Raw genomic sequence first — 7,253 nt, forward strand, 5'->3', positions numbered from 1 at the left:
TATGTTTTGTTTTAGTTCCTTGTATTTATTAGTGAAATAAAAAAAAATTTTGATTTTTTGCATTTTTTCTCTTCAAAAAAAATTAGTAAGGATTTACTTATGAACCTTTTCCATTAAATGCGATTTATAAGAATAAATACGAAAAATTATAATTAGCAGCAGGGATTAAACAGTCACAAAAAACTAACATTAAATAACAGGAATACTGTGCTATCATTTCCCAATATAATATGAAGCTTGAAACATTTTCTAGTTGCAAATAATTTTTATTATTGATGTACTACTAATAAACAATAGTTGAATATATTAAATAGAGTACATCCAAACACTTTATTGTAATATTTTTTTCTCTCTTACACTTACACACGTTTATAAATAAAATTTGTGAAAAGAACAAATCGTTGTCTTCATTCTTGAATCAACCAATGGTTTTACCATTTTTCTAATAAGGCCAATTTCTGCTAATAATCCTGCTTCCATTGAAATTCTTTGTATATTTGTCTGACTTTTTGTAGTATGATTTTCCTTAGAAATTTTTTCATCAAATGTCTGTCCTTTTTACACATAGGCGACGAATTCAAAATTCTTTTTCAATTCCGTCAGTCGTCAAGTAACTCGAATCTTTTTTCTGATTTTGGTGACTTTTGTACTATATCCCCCCTGACTCTGAAGTACTTCCAAAATCGAGTTTTCCAATATCATTTATTGGCATTCCAAACACTTTTTGAGAACTTTCAAATTCGAGCTTTGGCATACTTTTGACAAATTCCCTTGCACAACTCTGCTGAGTATTCATTTTCTTGGCTTGCAACCCCAAAATTTTTACTCTTCGTCTCCATCTCTAACTGACGTCGAGCATTTTCTGCTTCTTTTTCTATTCTATCTCTTGCTATTTTTTTTTTCAATTAGTAACTTAATTTATTCTTCTTCCTCATAAGTCAAATCTTTTACGATCCTTGTACATTCAAACTTCAACTTCTTCGCCTATGCCGATAAATTACGTCTATTTTCTTTCAACAGAAACGATATAATTATTTTTCACACTTCTTCTAACTAAAAACTGAATACTAGGGCTTTCGGAGAAAGAAAGCAATATTATTCAGTTTTTACCCCCATTTTGTAAGATGCCACTTATCAGAGCAATAGGATGAGTGGTGAGTGGTCTGGTTCTAAACTAGTAGAGTCATCAATGGTTTAATTAAAATTTTGATATAGTGCAATTGGGAAGTAAGAAACAGAATTAAAAAACATATTCTTTTATTGAGCCGCATTAAGTATATCTAAAACAATAATAAACATCTTTAAATAAAAGCCAGTCTCGTGCCTGTCCGTTTGTCACATAGCATGTTCCATTACTAAATTATTTTTCTTGCTTTTGCCAGCCTCCCTAAACGTATATTTTTAAAGGTCCTGACAATTGGGTATAATATGAAAAAAACACAACTACTTCGATTTAGTAGGAACAACATATGACGCAATGCTAAACGAATGGAATTTAGTTGTTGTTTATTTAGTTATTGTTATTAGTAGTTGTTGTTATTTGTTTTAGTTGTTGTTGTTTATTTAGTTGTATTTAGTTTCAATAACTTTTCTTTATAATGCAATAAAATCTGGCGAGCANAATAAGTTTTAATTTTATTAGCTTAAAATAAATAAATATTTTAAAAGAAAATTTATCTAGAAAATAGTGTACTATACTCACCGATACTAAAATGATGTGCAGGTTCCTGTTATGGTAGTACATCAACTGCATTGAGATGGTTATTTCATCGTGTGAAAGTATTTTTAATGCTTTGATTTTAAAGAAAATGTTATTATTAAACTAAAAAACTGTTCCGTTTCGTCTATAAAAAAATTTCATCCGATCATCCTCTTCACCAACGTCGCCGCCATTTTTATTTACATTTGTATACGTCATCACATAAAATTGAAACGTCATAAAAGCAAACGCTCTGATTGGTTCATGAAAGAAATTGCCTGAACGGTTGCAGATATTTCGTGCAACCGTGATTTCTATATCACACGAGCAATTTTTGGAGAAATTTCACTTACAGTTGCACTTACACTTGCAGTTACACTTGCAGTTACACACATTTTCTCTCGTGTAATATAGCCATTAAGTCATTCTCCTAAAGTTTCGAAATGATTTTTTCATTTTGAGCAAAGCGATTTTCCTAAAAGCATGTGAAAAACTAGCACTCATCTTTAGAGTGAGATAAAAGCGTGAAGGTAATCAGTTAGGGAAATTTGATAATAAAGATCAACGTTCGACAATGAAGGTCATGTTTATGTCTGTCTATCTTTTTATAGATTACAATATTAAAAATTCAAATATTCTTTTAAACCTCTTCAAAAAAAACTTATTATTTTCCTGGCTCTTGTGAATCAAGTTGAACCTAATTGCATGTGAAGTTGTGGTCGCTATTTTCGTAAATTACGTGGGTATGTTTTCTTTTTCTTTTATTTTTAAATCACCCCTTTTTTTTTTAAAAAAAAAAATTTGGTTCTTTAAAACAGACAGACGCTTTTCGAAAACTCTTTTAAAAAGGAAACGTTAATTTAAAATAATTCTGCCGTAGAAAACTAAAATTATTTGCTTAGTGTTACGAATCATATTTTTTTAAGTGCGCCTCTAATAAAGAAGTAAAAAATTGCCTATTCTTTTAAATTTTCAGTTCAGAAAATCTCATGATCACTTTTTACAAATTATTATAAGCTACATAGTACAATAATTTTACATAATTTCTTAAATTCATTACAGAGTGTGATTGCTAATTATTAAGACATAAAAAATTTTAAATTTTCGAATGGTAACTTTTAATGTCTACTCAAATTATTTTTGAAAAAAAACAACAACAACATACAATACAGAATGTGTTATAAAATAGGAAGAAATAAATGAAAAGTAATTTTATTCGTTAGTGATATGTTACGATAATCCAGGTCCAGATTTAGAAATCCGGGAGCTCTAGGACAGGACAGAACTGTTGGGGGTTCTATTAGTCCTCAAATTTACATGTTGTTAATTTACGAAATGCTTTTAAACTTTTTATAACAGAAGTAAATGATAATATATTTGTAAATTTGTGTGTATGTTTAGTTTAATTTTTGTTACTCAAAATTTTAACAGACAATTCTTAAAGAGAATACACACACACAAAATATCTGCAAATATCTGTATGCCTCTCACAACTTGCTTGTATCATTATAACAATTCAAATTCAAAATGGTTTTTATTACTCTTGAATTAAGTTTTTTTCTTTAAATTTTTTTTAATTTAAAAGTTCAAATTTATATTTAGTCTAATCTCATCTCTATTTTTGTTTCTCTTTTGACAGTTACTCGAACATGGAGTTAATAAATGAAGAAATTAAGAGAGAGAAATTTTCTTAAAATAGGATAAATATAATCATAATTTAAAGCAAAAAAATTTTAAATTACAATAGAAATAACTTCTAAACAAATTGAAATTAAAAAAAAAAAAACTCTTGTAAATTGTGTGAAAAAATGGCTTACTTTAACACATCAAATTTCAATTCTGTAGTTGCAATCCTACAGACTGCAAAGCGGCCCACAGTGCATTTTTAACTACAAAGTTACTTAATAATTCTCTAACAAATTATCAAATTTTAATGCTTTTTACTCTATCTTCGAACTTGCTTATGCGATTTTTTAATATAGAGAGATAGTTTATTTCTGAATTCCCAAACTTTTCCAAACCACGCCACCATCAAATCACGCGAGAATTTAAATTGTCGATATTCCAGTTATATTTGTCTGTGGCATAGTATTTATTATAATACTTATTGCTTCATATCATTAAGACAAGGAAACATAAATTTTGGAAGTGGCGAGAATATAAACACAGTTTCTAAATACCATACTAAAAAAACTCTCAATAATTTTATGCGATAAAAAGCATTAATTATAATATTGTAAGTAATAATAAATCTAGGAGAAAAGGTAAGAGAAACTTGTACTTAAATTTGAAAGTATTGAGAATTTGTTTGAGCGAAAGGTGAGCTTGGTGTTCTGGAAGTAACTTTTTGAATTGTAGAACAGAACTTGATGTATCTATATTACATAATTTTTTCGATATTTATTTTCCAGCAATATTTGCTTTATAGCTACTGCGAAAACTCAGCTTTGCAAACCTTTTCCTTTTAGGACAACCCAGGTTACTCAATTTCTTACATACATTTAAAGCCTTATTATTACTACCTTACTCTTTTTTTCTTTCGAAAAGCCACAAGATTACTATCAAAGGACTAATTAAATGAGAACAACCAAAGGACCTGCAATTATGACCATCCTGTGTTCCGTGGCACAAAAGTTTGGGAGCCTCTACTTTAAGTTGTAGTAGCCTTAGAAGAAATGTGGTGACGTAACTATTTCTGAATTGTGGCATTTCCGGTTATAAAATCACAAAACCTTTTCGAATTTTAAAATTAATTGAATTGCGTTTTGTATTGTCCTCGAATGAAAGTTGTGTTAGAATATTATTTATATATTCGGAGGGGCTATGACGTCGTGAGTTTGATCTCTGCCGGCAGACGACTCCAAATGGGCGCGAAATCTGTCTGGTGCAAGATGGATGGATGGTGTGTGAATGTGTCCTCCCTGTAAAACGGGATATGACGTATGTATGTCTCTGGATCATCCTTAGGAATGTTTCTCTTACTGTCACCATTTGCCCATTGTGCAGCCCTAGTGCGAAGTAAATTAAAACTATCATATCGTACCGATATATACTCTGTGATGCTTCTCTGTTCTGAAGGTTAAAATTCTTTCACAATCAAAGAATCAAAAAACTTAAATTCTTTTCACTGAGGAACATTACTTTTTTGTAAGAGAGTGTAAGTTGTAGTTGTGTAGGAAAAAAGATCTTTGCTTTGTTAACATTTAAAATTTATACATAGTGTTCTTCAACATTTTATCAGCATTTAATTCAAAGCATTAAAGAATCAGCTATAATTTCATAGTAAAAAATTACAAATGCTCCTCTCTTTAGAAGTTTTACCAAATTTAGGTTCGTAAAACTAAATCCTATAAAAATACTTAAAAACACTTTTGCTGTATCAAATCACACCGTATTTAAATCACATTTGAATTAAATTGATCCTTTTCTGACTATTCACTGAATCTTTTAATGTCAGTAAGAGGAAAAGAAAAAATATTTTTAGCATGTGTAATGGAAATAATTTATCAACATTCATTTCTTTTAACTTTTATCAATGGTTTGTTCGGTAATTAATAAGTTTTATTTAATTTGGAAACTAAACAGTGAGAGTTGATAAGAAAAAGTGAAAGCTTAGTAATCCATCTGTATTTAACATTATGCTGAATACAATTGCAAGATTATACTCTTTAGAGATCGAAAGCTTTGTGACAGACTTCGGTACGAAATTTTTAAGGATTTTTAACTTTTTGTGATGAAACTAACTTTTTATTAACAGTTTACATAATTTTTAATTTTATTTAGGTATTCAAATAGTAGCTAAAGTGACTTCATTAGTACGTTAAATCGTACTTAACCATTTCCATCCTAGTTCTTGGGAACATAACTTTGATAATTCTTCTACATTCCGATTTATTTGGATGGTAACTTTTCTAGTTATTACTTTATTTATAAAAGATTTGCTAAAATATGCTTAGAAAAATATTTTTACATATTGGCAAGAGCATAACGTCTTTTTAACAAGATACCCACTTAATTTCAGAAAAAAATTCCCTAACTTTTTCAGGTAAATTACAACTAAAATTAATACCATATTTTATCTATATCATTCAATTTTTCATCAGAAAAATTTGATTATTTTATTTGTAATGGCAAATATCAGATTTTCTGTGCAAAAAATAAATAATGTAATTAAATGAGGATGGGAAGATTTCAGTTTAACTAAAATGCAAAATTTTTGCAGCAAATAATTGTAATAGATTTAGAATTGTTTAACTCGGTTCTCAATAACTGACAACTGTTACTGATAATTTTAAGACTGGTTATTTTCCAGGTATAAAGTAGAATTTCTCCAGGATTTTGTGAAAAAAATTGCAACTTGCCCTGACTATTCCCTGCTTCTTGAAGTTAAAATAAAACTCCCTGACAATGTCAGGTTTTCCCTGTTTTAATCGTAATTTACAAATGAACTGAATGCAATTTAATTGTAAGAAAAAACATAATATTTAACTTGCTTTAATATAACGTTATATGCATGTGTAACACAGCTTTAAATATCACATTAAGTCATCAATGATAATTATCGAAAATATGTACTTTCATGTCAGCAAAATTATGCAGGTCTCAGCTTTTAATTCTTTACCACTTTATAAAAGGTCTTCTCGAAGTGGAGCAGTTAGCATCCTTGCAAAAAGAATTGGTGCCTGAAAGCTATGATGCAACTGCAAAGGGTTAAGACTTTTAACATAAAATGTGAGAATGCATTAGTGAATAAGACAACTAAATTACAGGAAAAAAAATATATTTTATTGTATATGTTTCCTTATACATATATTCTTTATGTGTTCACTCTAGATAGTAGAATATTTAAGTTTTCTATAGTGTTTTTAGACGCACCTTTTTCAGCTCATAGAGCATAAACTGAAAAAACGAGAAGAACGTAGAGCTTGATTTACTGTACATAACATTGAAAACAAAGTAACTCTTAAATAAAAAGTCAATTGCTCTTATGGAGCAAGTGTCTACAGCTACAACCATCTTATCCAATATAAGAAAAAACTTCAAATCCTATGTTTTCTGTTCCATTTCACAGATAAGCTGGGTAGTCAATTTTATTTAGCTCCTCATCAAAATTCATATTTTCCTGAAGAAATTTTTTTTATATACATTATGTAGACAATTTACTAATTTTGGTACATTCTTTTTCTAATAAACTGACAAATTAATGTTTTTCCCCTTTTCCCACAGGTAACTGTTTCAGTTACAAATTCGAAAGACTTTAAAAATCTTAAACATTTTTGTAAACTTGAAAAAGGCTTTTATAGCATATCTTTTATTCAAGAAATAAATTATAAAATAAAATTTATATCATTATTAAAATTCAACTACCAAACAAGACAATAAGTCAGAAAAATGCATTTTATATACACCACATTATTCACTCCTTTCACTTTAGTATATGAAACACACTATTATTTATTTATTTATTTCTGTTTAACTCACTGAGAGGAGAAAAAAGATTAAAATTTGCCATTGAACACATTTCAAAAAACTTGACTCAATATATATATATATA

General features: G+C 28.6%; 1 protein-coding gene across 1 annotated transcript in view; it reads left to right on the forward strand.

Annotated features, from left to right (window-relative positions):
* Positions 1-2,241: 2,241 nt before the first annotated feature.
* LOC107446057 (sulfotransferase ssu-1) overlaps positions 2,242-7,253 on the forward strand; it is a 9,364-nt gene continuing 4,352 nt past the window's right edge. The window contains exon 1 of the mRNA XM_016060592.3: positions 2,242-2,442. The gene's annotated coding sequence lies outside the window, so the exon portion shown is untranslated. The remainder of the gene's footprint in view (positions 2,443-7,253) is intronic.

This window comes from Parasteatoda tepidariorum, chromosome 3 (assembly GCF_043381705.1).
Source record: "Parasteatoda tepidariorum isolate YZ-2023 chromosome 3, CAS_Ptep_4.0, whole genome shotgun sequence".
Taxonomy (NCBI): domain Eukaryota; kingdom Metazoa; phylum Arthropoda; class Arachnida; order Araneae; family Theridiidae; genus Parasteatoda; species Parasteatoda tepidariorum.